Genomic DNA, 16,359 nt, shown 5'->3' with positions numbered 1-16,359 from the left:
TAAGCATTCATGTCTACAGCTATAGAATTTTTAAAAATTTGAGAGGTCAAACTAGACATACTATTTCAGAACTTACTTTATTATTAGTATTATGAATTTCTTCCCATGTATATGCATATGAATATTTTAAATGACTGCACATTTTACAATGTATAGAAGTATCATCACATTCATTAATTAACTCTGGGACATTTTCAGCTTTGTAAACAATACTATTGAAATTATATATCTATCCTTGAGCATTTTTCTGATTATTTCCCCAAAATAAATATTAGAAGTAGAATTTTTACATCAGTTGCTCTGCTCATTTTTGAGATTTTTCTTATATTTTTCCAACGTGCTTCCCAGAAAAGTCATGGCTTTTATGCTCCCACTTGTCATCTGTGAGACTACATTCTTCTACCCTCAACAACACTGAGCATTATCATTTTAAAAAAAAATTATTTATTTATTTTTGGCTGTGTTGGGTCTTCATTGCTGTGTGCAGGCTTTCTCTAGTTGTGGCGAGCGGGGGCTACTCTTTGTCGCAGTGCACGGGCTTCTCATTGCAGTGGCTCCTCTTGTTGCTGAGCACAGGCTCTAGGCTCGCGGGCTCAGGAGTTGTAGCGCACGGGCTTAGTTGCTCCGCCGGCACGTGGGATCTTCCCAGACCAGGGCTCGAACCTGTGTCCCCTGCATTGGCAGGCTGATTCTTAACCACTGCATCACCAGGGATGACCCTGAGCACTATCATTTTTAAAAATTTTTGTTAATTTGATAAACAAAGAGATTATCTCATTTCTTCTTTTTAAAACTATCTGCTCCTATCAAGATGCCCATTTTCCTCAACGTGAATGTATGATATTAATCACTTCATTCTGTCATGAAATGCAAAGAAGTAAACTAAAATTCTGAAAATGTATCATCCCCTCCAAGAACTGTCATTATTTCTTTTGTCACCATCACCCAGTTATTTAATTTTCACAAATTACTTCCTCCCTGAAATAGCTTTCTAGTTGACTTTCACTCTTTGATTCCCTTCTCAAGTCCTTAGATTTTTAAAATTTATTTTCTCTTATCCTATGAAGTACACTATTTTAAATACAGGCACTTAGGAGTTTATACCTTGTACAGGAAGAAGTCAAGCAGGTAGTACAAAAATGCAATTAACCTAATCCATTTTCTCTTTAGGTTAAAAGTATTGTCTCCCTTTCAAAAAGAAAGAACATCTTTTGTCTTTTTCTTCTATTTGAGGACCATATAAACTATTAAGTAAAATAGTTACAATGCTGGTATTTGTCATAAGGTGGGAGTTTAGAGGAAGTATAATCAGTATCTTTGGGCTTCCCTGGTGGCGCAGTGGTTGGGAGTCCACCTGCCGATGCAGGGGACACGGGTTTGTGCCCCGGTCCGGGAGGATCCCACATGCCGCGGAGCGGCTGGGCCCGTGGGCCGTGGCCGCTGAGCCTGCGCGTCCAGAGCCTGTGCTCCGCAGCGGGACGGGCCACAACAGTGAGAGGCCCGCGTACCGCCAAAAAAAAAAAAAAAAATCAGTATCTTTGCAGCAGTATTTGCTGGCTGTTTCCCAACTACTTCACTGATTTTGCTGACCCTCACGTCCACTATTGCCTCAAAATCTATCATCACCCACTTCTAAAGCCTACCTGGTAGGCGTTGCTGGCTGCTGTTAATATCTGTCACACCAGAGAGGGGAGAATGGGCGAGAAACTCTTCAGGGGATCTTAGTTGGCTTCTATATGTTAGCTCTATTTTTAACTCTCTGCAATCAACGTTGATGACATTAGACATTTGCTTAATCTCAGTGCTGTCAGTCACCTTTTCTTTGGCTTATTCCTCTCACACCTTAGAGCCTTCCCCCAAACTACACCCTACGCTCAGAGTGACCATATGCTCTCTTTTTCTGGAGAGTCCCAATTTCAAATATTCTGTCGTATTGCCAAATCAGATGTCAGACCATATGCTTCATATTTTCTTTGGGGAAATATATTCACCTATCTATGCATCAGTTCCCTAAAAACTCTGCTCATCAGGATTTCTATTGGTTTTGCCAGACAGTTTATGGGAAATGTTATTAATCCAAAATGCAGCTCAGATGTCTTCTCCTATGGGAAGCATTCTTTCAGAGCCTTCCTTCCTTAGATGTCGCTCATATGTGCTCCCAGAGCTGTCTAGTCTTCCCTCTGTAGGGCACACCCCAAACCTCAGATTTCCCTCACCCGCTCATTAGAATCGCCTTCCTTGGTATATTTGGGAAAATGAAGGGTAAGAGGTGTTGCATCACATGTATTACGGATTTACCCACATGCTCTCTGCTGCTCAGAAAGGCATTCTCTGTCCTATTAGAAAACACTCTTCATTTTTCTGCTGCTAATGGATTGTTTGAATCATAGATTAGAGCCCACAGCCTCCTTCCCCCTCCTGATAGTCTGTGGATCTGAGCATCTCCTAGCAGCACATTTCCCCACCTTGCGTGTTTCAATCTAGAATAACACCATGGAAAAGGCATGGGGGTTTCGGGTACACTTTCTACTCTAAGTCCAGCTGCATAGTCTAGGATCTAGAAAGAACTTTGGTATTCAAAGGAGTTAGGAGACAATCATCAGTTAAGGCACACATACACACATTGATCTCCCAAGGACAAACGTCAATTTCCAGAGCAGAATTAAATAAAATTCTAGAAAATGCAAACTAATCCTATATGACCGAAAGCAAATTAGGGTTGATTAGGGCAGAGGTGGACAGGGAGAGGCAGGAGGGAGGGCTTAAAAAGCGGCAATGAGAAAATTTAGGGTGGGGCTTCCCTGGTGGCGCAGTGGTTTAGAATCCACCTGCCAATGCCGGGGACACGGGTTCAAGCCCTGGTCCAGGAAGATCCCACATACCGCGGAACAACCAAGCCTGTGCTCCACAACTACTGAGCCTGCCCTCTAGAGACTGCGAGCCACAACTACTGAGCCCACAACTACTGAAGGCTGCTCACCTGGAGCCTGTGCTCCGCAACAAGAGAAGCCACCGCAATGAGAAGCCCGTGCACCTCAAAGAAGGGTAGCCTAGCCCCTGCTCGCCACAACTAGAGAAAGCCTGTGCACAGCAACGAAGACCCAACACAGCCAAAAATAAATAAATAAATAAATTTATTAAAAATATATATATTAAAAAAAGAAAATTTGGGGTGGTGGATATGTTCATTATTTTGATCATGGTAATAGTTTAACAGGTAATAGTTTCATATATACATATGTCAAGAGGTATCAAATTGTACACTTTAAATATGTACAATTCATTCTACATCATTTCAATCTTAATAAAGCTATTAAATTTTGGAGGAAAAAGAGTTAAAGGAGGCTGTCTCCCTGTCCTCACAAAGGCCTAAAAGTCTTTCTTCCCCATAGGTGAAGGGTAAGGCATGTGGCTTTCAATTCAGGTAGCCAGGCTTGGGCCAGGTACCTGGCCTAGCCTTCTGATGATGCCCTGGATCTCTTCAGAGGAACTTTTTTGGGGCCAGCTGAGATTCTTCACTGTGTCTTTAAGTGGAGCTGCCTCTTACTCCTCCTTCCTAGATCCTCATTTGCTATTCTGAAAGCAAAGATAAGAATGGATGGGTTGAGGCTTCTGGCCCCGGGCAGATGAGGAAAAAAATTTATCAATTGATTACACTGAATGGAGTCTATATACTTTAAGATTGTTATTTTCATTTGTTTGATAAGCATTTACTGAGCACCCACTAAATGCAAGATGTTGTGGACATATTTATTGAGCAAGTTCCCCACACCTTGAATGTGGGCCTTGTGATTTACTGTGACCATTACAATGTGGTAGAAGTAATATTGTGTGCCAGTTCTTAGCCTAGGCCTTAAGAGCCCTTGTATGCCTCTACTTTCATTCTTACAATCTTGACAGTCCATGGGCTGAGCCCAGGCTAGTCTGCCAGAGGATGAGAGACATATGGCTCAGTCCTGCCACCCGCCCAGCTGACAGCTTGCTAAGCCCCAGAAGCAGGACCTTTTAGCTGCCAGGCTCTTGACTGCAGATGCATGAATGAGTCAAACTGAACCAGAAGAGCTACACATATAATCCCAGCCCAGATTGCTGACCCATAAAACCGTGAGTTAAAGAAATGGTTGTTTTAAGTCTTACACATGCGCGCGCGCGCGCACACACACACACACACACACACACACACACACTTCCTATTCTTACCGTTAGTGTTTGAGTGACTTAGTCAAATTATTTAACCTGATTGCGCCTCCGTTTCTTCATTTTTAAAATGACTATAAAACATACCTGGCTCATAGGGTTGTCGTTATTATTAAATGAGATAGCATTTGTAAAGTGCCTTACCTAGTGCTGGGCACATAGTATGTATTCAGAATATGGTAGTAGTGATTTTTTTTCCTTTTTTTTTTTTTTTTGGCAATGATTTTCCAAGTCAGGACCCATATCTTACTCATCTCAGGGTCTTCTTCATAAAAGGAACTCAGTAAATGTGACTATTTGGGGGAACTATAGTAAATTCAATGAGTATTCTGACTATAATCTTCTTAAGATAGTACCATATATTTACCTAAAAGTCAGGAAGAAATCATCACCTCTATCACTGTGATTTTAAAAGCAAACAGACAAACAAAAAAAAATCTTAGTTGTCTTCATTTCCTTGAAACTCAGGATTGATACTGTATTGCTCACTCCTTATCTTCTTGACCCTATCAGCAGCATTCAGTTCCAGCTGATAATTCCTTTCTCCTTGAAACACTATCTTCATTTGGCTCCCTGTACACCCGCACTTAATCTGATTTCCCTTCTACTCCACCAGCCACTCATCTGCAGTTTCCTTTGAGAGTTCGTCCTTATCTCTTAAGCCTCTAAATGTTGAGCTGCTCTAGGGATCAGTCCTTGATTCTTTTCTCCATTTCTATTCCCTCTTGTGATGATCTCTTTTAGCCTATGGCTTTAAATATTGTCCCTCTATACTGGCGATCCCAAATTTATATATCTGTTTCAGGCTTCTCTCCTGAACTTCAGTCTCATAAATCCAACTTTGTATATCTAAGTGCCTACTTGACATCTGTATTTGGTTATTTAATAGGCACCTGGAACTTTATGCATCCAAAAATTAACTCCTGATTCTGTCCCCTTCTATTTCCTCCTAAAATTTTTCCTATCTCAGTATGCAACAACTCCATCTTTCTAGTCTTCTCTACTGTTAGAAGAACATAAAATGCAATTCTCCTGGGGTATTTCCCAATGTTCTGCTTCATATTACGCATAGCAGCCAGGGGTGAAGAAGCGGAGATGAATTGTGACAGTTACAACAATTCTCAGAAGTTGTCAATCTCAGCTTGAGCCCATTCGTGATCCTCTGCCTCTGCAGCAAAATTCCCCAGTCCTGGGCTTCCCTGGTGGCGCAGTGGTTGAGAGTCTGCCTGCTGATGCAGGGGACACGGGTTCGTGCCCCGGTCCAGGAAGATCCCACATGCCGCGGAGCGGCTGGGCCCGTGAGCCATGGCCGCAGACCCTGCGCTTCCGGAGCCTGTGCTCTGCAACGGGAGAGGCCACAACAATGAGAAGCCCATATACCGCAAAAAAAAAAAAAAAAAAAAAAAAAAAAAGAAATTCCCCAGTCCTACTTTGCTTTTCCTTCTGGTCATTCTAGGTGTCAGGACAGATACTATGATAAACTGATTAGTTTTAAGGTGATATTTTTCAACAAGGTTTGTGTCATTAAAAATCTTCCTCTTTATTAGTGGGTTTCCCTGCTGGTACCTTATAACAAGCCACTTTTCCTTGCTGAATTATTCCAAGATAATATGTACATATTAACAGAAACCTTCAGTGTCTTTAATTCAAAGTATAAACATTAGCCACCATAGCATGACCAGTTGAGAATATATTATCGGGCAAGATAGTTTTTGGTACCAGTCAAAAATATTGTACTTGGCCATCTACTTATATTTCTCATAAACAAATTCCCCCTCTACATGGAGGCTAGTTCTGGCTCAAAAGTATCATTTTAACATTATTCTATCTTCTTTCCTTCTTAAGAGTTTCATATGCAAGGAGCCTAATTCTTTTTCTGGAAGAGTATTCCTGAATGAAATGTAGTCTCTTCGCTTTTTCATAGATTTATCTAGAGTCTGGAAGATTACTCAAAAGAGGGGTTAATCTGCATGGGTTGGCTTACATTACATAAAATTTCAAAATTACTTTCCATCCACTTTCTTATTAATTCCATTACTATCCTAATTCTAATACTATTTTATCCCAGTTCTATTACTATTATTACCACCACTGCCTTTCATCCCTGCCATGAGCTGGGACCACATCCTTCCAAACCGATTATTGGTATAGCTTCCTAACAGATTCTCTGACTCCCTATTCTTTGCTCTGATTCATTATGCATTCCTCTATTAAAAGAAACAAACCCTGATTATCGAATCTGGACTACTTTTTCTTCCTTTAATCCTTTCTCTTTTGCTTTGTATAAGACTTTACAATTTTCAAGGAGTTTTCATATTTATTATATTGCTTAATTCTTATAATAGCCCTGTAAAGTATTATTAATCCTCCTTTAACAGACAAGGCAGCAACACATGTAGAGAGTAACTATTAGCTAAGAAAATCACATGGGCAATGTATATCAGATCCACAATTCAAACCCAGATCTTTTTTTAAATTATAGTTGATGTACAATATCTTATGTTACAGGTGTATTATATAATGATTCACAATTTTTAAAGGTTATACTTCATTTATAGTTATTATAAAATATTGACTATATTCCCTGCATTGTACACATACTCCCGGATCTCCTTGTTCCAACTTGAGCATTTTTAAAAATAGAGATGCTTTTTTATTTGACCCAAACTGAATCATTCAAATTCTCCATACCGGGAAATCGGAAATGGTTTACAGAGACTCTGATAAGTTACTGGAAACTAGTGCTAGGAGCTAGGGTGGGCTTTTTCCTATATACATATTCTGGCCTTTACTTCTTGGAGGATCCAAACTGACACACCAGGGTGGAGAGAAAGAGAAAAGAAATAGACAATGAAAAATAGGAATGAAGGAAAGAATAACCTTGGTTCTTAACTTTCTGGTTCCTGGTTCCACACACTTGTGTGGCCCAGATACATTTGCTACCCATTCTTAAATCTGTGAGAAATTTCTTTTTAAGCAAATTCTGATTTAAACATTATCAAGTGGATTTTTGCTCTTGCTGCCAAATGATATCTAAAACATGTTATTCTTGGGAGTTTCCTGGTGGTCTAAGTGGTTAGGATTTGGTGCTTTCACTGTCGAGGCCCGGGTTCAATCCCTGGTCAGGGAACTGAGAACCTGCAAGCCACGTGGTGTGGTCAAAAAGAAAACAAATAAACAAAAAAAAATAAACCACTAAATCTTAAAAAAAAAAAGTTATTCTTTCCACCCATTTTTTCCCTTCTTACCTCCATGTCTTTGTTCATGACATGCCTTCTGCCTGGAAACTTTCTTATTCTATTCTCTCTCTTTCAAAATTCTGCCATCCTTCAAGTCCCAGTTGAAATACCATGTCTCTATGTCTTCCTTAATGACTTCTTTGTTCATTCCTGGAAGGAACAATTACTCTGTGTAACTATAGATTCAATTTATATCAACAGTATAATACTCATCATAAACTGCTTTATAGAATTATTTGTGTGTATGTCTCATCTGGCCTACTGATGAGGAAACCTCTTGAGCGTAGAAAGCATAGCATATTAATTTTTTTGTCCCCCCACTGAGCCAACACAAGGCAGTTATTCAAGTATTTGTAAGAGGATATACAATGAATGAATATACAAAGACCTTGACCCATGCAGTTCTAAAAGGGACTGAGGCCTAAGGTACATCTGGATGTCAAAAGTGGAGCCATCTGTGATATACACCTAACTATTCTCACAAAGTCAGTACCAATGGATTTTCCTGTTGGCTTATACTATGTTTGGAGTGAGATAATAAAATTACTGACCTAATAGCTATTTAAACTGTTGGTGCCTCAAGACAGAACAGAGGTGAGATGAGTCAAAAGGTTAATAGCCTCCTAGATGCAAAGGGAAAAATTTAGCCCAGAATTTCCTAAACTGTGTTCAGTTCTGAGATAAGAAACAATAGCCATTTATTATAGAGCTTATGGTTGTATAGTGAAAATATTGACGATGACAGTAATATTGATTTCTGAATTTATTTAGTATTTGTGTCAATAATTCCTGCACACAGGGGCTTCCCTGGTGGCGCAGTGGTTGAGAGTCCGCCTGCCATGCAGGGGACACTGGTTTGTGCCCCGGTCCGGGAGGATCCCACATGCCGCGGAGCGGCTGGGCCCGTGGGCCATGGACGCTGAGCCTGCACGTCCGGAGCCTGTGCTCCGCAACGGGAGAGGCCACAACAGTGAGAGGCCCGCGTACCGCAAAAAAACAAAACAAAACAAAATAATAATTCCTGCACACAGAAACAATATTAACTCCAAATGTGACTGGCAATTATGGTTAAGAAGATAATATTTTATCTATCTATCACTACACATATACATATGTCACTATGGTGAAACTACTTTATAACTATTAAATTTTTATTACAATGCATTTTTAATTAAAAATTTATTTTTTATTTTTTGGTCTTGCCACACAGCATGCAGGATCTTAGTTTCCCGACCAGGGATCGAACCTGCTCCCCCGCATTGGAATTGTGGAGTCTTAACCATTGGACTGCTGGGGAAGTCCCTAAAATGCATTTTTAAACATTATATGGCTAATATATATATATATATATATATATATATATTTTTTTTTTTTTTTTTTTTGCGGTATGCGGGCCTCTCACTGTTGCGGCCTCTCCCGTTGCGGAGCACAGGCTCCGGACACGCAGGCTCAGCAGCCATGGCTCACGGGCCCAGCCGCTCCGCGGCATGTGGGATCTTCCCGGACCGGGGCACGAACCCGTGTCCCCTGCATCGTCAGGCGGACTCTCAACCACTGTGCCACCAGGGAAGCCCTATATGGCTAATACTTTTTAAACTCTTTCATGAGATGGTTTGTACTGTGAGCAGTCATAGCTCACACCCTCAACACGCTTGCCCTTCTCTCCTTTGGTATTTACTTGGCAAAACTCTAAGCCTGCTGTAATACAACTTCCCACCTCCTCAGTGCCTGCACCTAATCAGCTAGAGAAAAAAAAGTCATCATGCTGACTGGACTCACTTTAAAATTATGACCTCAAGTTTCAAGTGGATTCTCAGTGTTACCCAGCCATTTTTTACATTTCCCTAGTCATTTGTCTCTCCCATTCTTCCAGATGACGCCATTCCCCTCAAGAATCTTCCTCCCTTCTCCCTCTCAGCTGATGACCTTGCTTTTTATTTCTGAGAAAAAAGCAGCAGTCAGAAGGGAACTTTCACAGCTTCTCACCACTAATTCCACCCACCTACTTGCATTTCACCTTCCCTCCTATTATGAAGGCTGAACTGTTCCTGTTTCTGTTTGAATCCAAACTCTCCTCTTATGCTCTGGGTCCTACCTCCTTTTGCCCATTCAAGAACTTTGCTCTTAAAATTATCCCATCTCTTTCCTGTATCAATTTTTCCCTCCCTGTAGGATCATTAACACTAACATACAACTATATTTAATATCTCTTAATTAATAAAAGAAACCCTCTCGATCTCACAACCCTCTTTAGACACTCCCCCATTTCTTTACTCCTCTTTACAGAAAAACTCAGAAGAATTTTTCATATGTGCTGTCCCATATCATTAACTCTCATTCTATCTTGAATTTACTCCAATTACATTTTTTCCCCTCACCATTTCACTGGTAGTACTCTCATCAAATATACCTTTGCTCTCCATATCACTAAACCCAATGATAAAATCTTCTTCATTATGCTTCACCTTTTAGTAGTATTCAATGCAGTTGACCTTTTTGGAACACATTCTACTTTGGCTTCCAAGAAACTTCTCTCTCCTGGTTTTACCCCATCTCTGGATCCTTCTTCACACTGTACTTGTTTTGTTCCTCCTCATTACTTTGACAAGTAAATGTCAAAGTTGGAGTTCCCCCAAGGCTCAGTTCTCCTCTATCCTCATTTCCTAGGAGATCTAACCAGTTTCGTGGCTTTGCAAACTATATATATGACTTTTCCTCTTTCTTTTACTTCCTTTTCCTTCCCAAAGCCATTAGGTAGGATAGAGCAAGGCTGGCATTGGGTCTGAGTTGGGAAGAATCAGAGAGCTCAGAGAGGAGTTTGGGGGCCATATGTGAAAGGAGGTGCCTATATAAGAGGACTGTCTAGTATGGATAGTCATAGACTGATTGAAGTGAGGAGGGCACCCATGCAGAGGGGCAGCCTGAAATGGGCTATTAGGGATCCACACAGAAAACTGGCCATGCATGAGGAGTCAAAGCCTCAGCAGTATGAGGAGGACATTCATATCGTAGGGGCAGACAAGAGTTGTTGTCAGAGCCTGAATGGGTGTGGAGGATTATCTATGTGGAAAAAGGAGTGGTGGTGACTCTGGAAGATGTGTTACTTAACAGGGAGTTGATTACATAAGTAAATACATTAAAAAGTTGGAACCAGGTTTCCCACTATCAGATGGAAAAAGAGAAAACTAGAATAAACATTGTGGTGTTGGATTATTATTGGAGGTATTTGTGTGAATTCATGATTATATATCCAGATAGATGATAGATAGATACATAGACAGATATAAATAGATATAAAATAAATATAGATCTAAAAGTGTATATGTGTTTTTGTACCTCTATAGTTCCTAGCTCTGTCCACTGAAAGGGCCTGAGAGTAACAACACCCCAATACAATTGAGCACATCTATTCCCCAGATTTTGGCTTCTAAATACCATTCTCCACAACTGTAACCAGGCTTCTTGGAGAATTGGCTGATTCCAGTACTGGTGCAGCAAAAGTGCAAGATAAGCTTGGAACATCTTGCTGAGCCAGAAAGCAAAGTGCTCCAGGAATGATGGTGGTGGTGGGGGGTGTATATCACAGAATCCAGCCTGAAAGGTCTCCATGGGCAAATCTGGTCCATTTTGAGCATTAAATTAAATATTGATGGAAATAGATTACAATCCATTACATAAAATAAGAAACCACAAGTCAATATATGGAAAGCTTTGACTAAGAAAGAAGGGGAGGACTTTGAAGTAATATCCCTCAAAAGGCAGAGTTTTAGGGGTGAGTAAAGGTGACTATATTTTATGCTGGTTAGAGAAAAAAGTAATAAGGTAATCATGCCAGAGATACAAGTCTATTATATGCCTGCACGTTTTCTTTTCTTCTTTCTGTTTATCCACTTAGAAAAAAAGAAAAATCTTTAGACAAGAGAAAGTTAAAATATGTAGAAGCAGCAACACATATATCAAGAAGGGCTTTTGATTCTTAAAGAGGTGCTTGATTTTAAAGAGGGCCACCCATGGACATATATACACTACCAAACATAAAATAGATAGCTAGTGGGAAGCAGCCGCATAGCACAGGGAGATCAGCTCGGTGCTTTGTGACCACCTAGAGGGGTGAGATAGGGAGGGTGGGAGGGAGGGAGACGCAAGAGGGAAGAGATATGGGAACCTATGTATATGTATAACTGATTCACTTTGTTATAAAGCAGAAACTAACACACCATTGTAAAGCAATTATACTCCAATAAAGATGTAAAAAAATAATAAAATAAAGAGGGCCACCAAATATGTATTCTGAAAGATTTTTTTACTCTGAGAGGAAGAATTTAGGATTTGTTAGAGGAAGGTTTCTTAGTTCTGCAAGTATTCATGGTGGAGTGGGGAAGAGGATGTAGGAATTCAAAGAAACTACTGATAAGTTACTGATCAGAGAGAAAAATACCAAATTTTACTTTGAATATAAGTGACCACTTTGTGATTGTTATCACCAGCTTATATTCCTGTGGTTCTAATAAAGGATCTTATTTTTTAAAACATAATTTTTTGGAAAATATGCTAGTTTTCTCTTGTAAACAAGTATCTGAAAAACCTGGTTCTTTGAATCCTGAAGCTGTAACAAATGTAACAGGAAGTTGCATAGGAAATTGTGACTGAAGCACTCCAACGCAACAGGTGTGATTTTTCAGAGTGAAGTACCAGACCACCAAGTAGAAATTTCAAAGAAATTTCCACTGATTAGATGGTTCTTAAAAACCACGAGGGTCAGACAGCTGGATACTGAGACTGCATTTGCAAAGAGGCGTTCTTTAGAGAAGGCCATGCTGTGCATCCTAAGCCCTCTCACAAAGGTAAAGGAGGAGAGGGTGCTTGCCCTTTCACTTCCAGCCTAGTGAGTGTGGAATCTTACAGGATTATTCAGAGAACCGTGGTGGGAAGGAAGGAGAATAAAGGACTGGGGTCTGACTACCCCCCACCCCCCCCCGGGAAAATCTAGATGGCCAGAAAGAGATGGCCTGGCAGGTTCTTTGTTATTGGAGAAGATATACCCAATAGTACTGGGACCAGTAAGCTCTCTTAGAGTTTGTCAGGACAAAGGATGCATAAAGCTTCTCACAGAGCAGATGTGGGCCACGCAAGGGAGAAAGAATCAGTCCAGAGATCTTTTTGACTACTGTCCAAGAAGAACTGACTAAAATGTCAGTTGGGCTCTAACAGAAAGAACAGAATGGTGTGGATGTCCAAGAAATCTGAGGATAAGGGAAAAGTGGCAGCAAGAAGAATAGAATATATGTCCGTGTCAGGAGTTATTGGAGGAGCTGTGGCTTGATTGGTCAAGCATGTGAATCCCTGAAGATAAATAATCAGTTTTAAACATCTGTGAGTCCCAAAGAATACAAAGTCATCATACTATAATGCCAGCCAATTAAGACATTTCTGCTCCCTTTTCCCTATTTGTTTCCTGTACTCCAACCCAGAGAGTCAGTAACAGCAGCTACTGAGTAGGGAAGAAAGCAAGTAGGAAAGAGAGAAGCAGCTGACCACATTCTGTTTCTCTAAGGCTTTCCTTTCTAAATGTCAAATTGAGGCTGAATTTTGTGATTTAAAGTGATTGTAAGGTAAGTGAGCAGAAAAGTCATGAGACTTGCTGGAATTTTCTTCTTATTGGCAGAGGGTAAGAATCACCCCTCTGAATTAATTTCAAGAGAACAGTTATGTTTTGACTATATCTCACAAGTCACACTAGCTCAATGTAATGAGTACACAGATTTTCCACTGTATGGTTAGTGGAAACCTTTCAGAACTTGCAGGTTCAGGTTTTAGGAGGAAATAAGCACTGCAAACCCAAATTTATAAAATAAAAAATTTACAATTCCTGTATTAGTTTTATTCACCAGTCACTACAGTAGAATCCTGAAATAAATGAATATAGAATATTCAAACCTTATGGAAAAATAAATGTAAAATTTGAATGAGAAAATTCAACCTCCCTAAGGCAGAGAGAAAATTCAGTGTACTTTCAGTAAAAAGAATATCAAACTCAAATCGACATAAAACATGCATTTTAGCCATGGTTATTAAGACAAAATCATTACTGAAATTCTCATCCAACCTTCCTGTATCAGCTATCCTAGGTATAATGGGTCTAAATAAAGAATTTCAATTTTAAAGGAATTACAGTATTATGAAACTATTTTAACTATTCTAAAATCATGTGAATCAATGAAGGAGTATGACCTTAAGATAAGGTTTAAGTATTGTAGCAGTGGTTAGATTTAGGTTCAGCTGCAGTGAGTAAAACCAAAAATAAAAAAAATAATAATGGATTAAAAATACAAGGTTTCATTCTGTATAAATGAAGTTTGGAAGTTGGTGTTCCAGGTGGGTTGGAGGTTCTACAAAGTCATCAGTTCATCACTCCTTCCAGTTCATCTAAACTGTTCCCAGTTCATTACTTCACCATTCCTATGGTGTGCATTTGTACTCTCGTTCAACACGATTGCTAGATTCAACCACCACATCTATGTTCAAGGGAGCAGGAGGAATGAAAGGAGAGGAGCCCATTCCTTTTCTTTGAAGATAATTTCTCAGTTACTTCTCTTTTGCCAGAGTACATAGCTGCAAGGGAGTCCAGGAATTGTAATCTTTTAACTATGCACATTCTAATCTTGAATAAATTTGGGATTTTGTTATTAAGGTGGAAAGAGAAAATGAATGTTGAGGCAAGAAGTTAGGAGTCACTGGCATAGAGACAAATATATTTCTTCTAATAAAGTAGCTAGGTCAAGCATTGATTGCTGATAAGTTAGAATTATTAATAGAGATCCTTAATTGTATTGTTGATACAATTTTTAAAAAATGCTTGCTTTCTCTATGCAGAGAACATTTCTGTCGCTTGCAACCAAAGAAAGTAATTTATGATAAATTATCAGGAAACTCAGTAATTTGTTATATTACTTAAGTTCTCTGTTTCATTGAGAAGAGAAGCACTTCCAAGACAAATGTATGAATGCATTTTCAATTTTCCATACAATAAACATCTACTAAATGTTTGGGTACTAGGGAAAAAAAGACATGATTTTTGTCTTCAAAGAGATAAAATCTAGTGGAGATAGATAGTCATGAAAAAATTTAAAGGTAAGAAAGTGTTATAGGTGCTGTAAGGAAGTATGTACCAGGTGTTGTGGGGATACAGAAGAGAGAGATATTCGTTCCACAAAAGAGATTGAAGGGTATGTATCCAAAGTAAAGCACAAAGTGACAGTGAAATTAAATTAAAAATTATTATGCAATTTAAAATATACCAAACAGCATAGAGAATAACATAATGAACATCACTCACTCTCCATTTATCTTATGAAATAAGATATTATGAATATGATCACAGGATATACTTTTTATGAAAAATACTCCTCAACTTTGTTATGAAGTTTGAAATTATTAGCAATGATGTATATAGGTATAAATATCATAAACAAATGATCTTCCACTAGAGGTTGTTATTGTCATCAAATCAAAGTATAAAGAGTAGTGAGAATCTTCCTGAAATTGGAGAAGTATTAGAGAAAGTGTTGGGAATCTTTTAATATATTCTAAAGCAACAGTGTCATTTGATAATTCTCAATTACTTTAATGTTAGACTCTCATAGAACTTTGACATAAATCTTTTTTTCAAATTTGCAGCTTATTTTTTAACGTGGCAAAGGGAAAGGGACTAAAATAATGTGTTGGGGGAGGGCTGGGAGGTGGTGGAGAGGGTGGATTTCCCATGAAAGTATTTGTAATTTTTGAAGTTGCTTAGAACATATGTACTTAAGGAATAAATACAAAACACATGTATTTAAGGAATATTTCTGGGACTTCCCTGGCAGTCCAGTGGTTAGGACTCCATGCTTCCACTGCTGGGGGCACAGGTTCAATCCCTGGTTGGGGAACTAGGATCCCACGTGCCACATGGCCAAAAAAAAAAAAAAAAAAAGAATATTTCTTATGTCCAAAATCTAAATTCTAGTCCTCCGGCAAGTACTTCAAGGGAACTTGGGGTCACTGCCAAAGCTATGTTTGCATGCCTGGGGTCAGGAGTTCATCAGGGAGCAAGAACTCTGCTAAAATGGCTGACATCACATCAACACAGAGGCAGGCTCCCCTCTTTGTATAGTTTCTTTACACTGTTAAAAAATAGAGTTCCTTTTCAATAGTTTCTTTATATTGTTAAAAAGGAGTTTTTAAAAGAATTGTTAAAAATTAATCAAATTCAGAATAAAATGGCAAAGTCAAAAGTTGGCTGACGAAGACTCTCTACCTTTCCAAAAATATAAACATGCTAGATAATAATGTAAAAAAGTGAAAAAAATATACGTTGACAATTTCAATATTTTGAAATCAAGAAAGGGGAAATTGCCAGGCTTTAGAAAAAGGAAAACAGAAAAATGGAGTATTAGAGGGAGCTGAAGCCAAGTACATGCTGAAGCCCAATGGCTCACGTGGATACTGGAACTGGAAGCATGTCGTGAGACTGGAAGACTAAAAAGCAATGGCTATTGATACATGAACAGCGAGGATGAATCTCAGAATAATTCCACTGAGCGAAAGAAGCAACACCGAATAGAATACCTATTGTGTGATTCTATTTATAGAAAACTCTACATGCAAACTAATCTAGAATGACAGAAGATCAGTGGTTGCCTGAGGATGGGGGAATAGGAGAGAGAACTTACAAAGAGGCACAAGGAAACTTTTTTGGGAGATAAATACGTTTGCTGTCCTAACTGTTGTGATGGTTTCACAGGCGTATACATATGTCAAAACTTGTCAAATTGTATACTTTACATATGTAGAGTTCATTGTATGGCAGTTATACTGCATGAAGCTGTTAAAAAACAAACAAAATGAAGATTCAAGCAATTGAAGCATATCCTCCTTCCTATTT

The 16,359-nt window shown here is 39.1% G+C and overlaps 1 protein-coding gene across 5 annotated transcripts in view; it reads left to right on the top strand.

Moving 5' to 3' along the window:
* The window catches only part of RABGAP1L (RAB GTPase activating protein 1 like), a 797,484-nt gene that overhangs the window by 97,917 nt on the left and 683,208 nt on the right, over positions 1 to 16,359 (top strand). The gene's annotated exons all lie outside the window — the stretch shown is intronic.

The sequence above is a fragment of the Stenella coeruleoalba genome (genome assembly GCF_951394435.1).
Source record: "Stenella coeruleoalba genome assembly, chromosome: 1".
Classification (NCBI taxonomy): Eukaryota; Metazoa; Chordata; class Mammalia; order Artiodactyla; family Delphinidae; genus Stenella; species Stenella coeruleoalba.
This window is presented reverse-complemented; position numbering and strand designations above follow the sequence as displayed.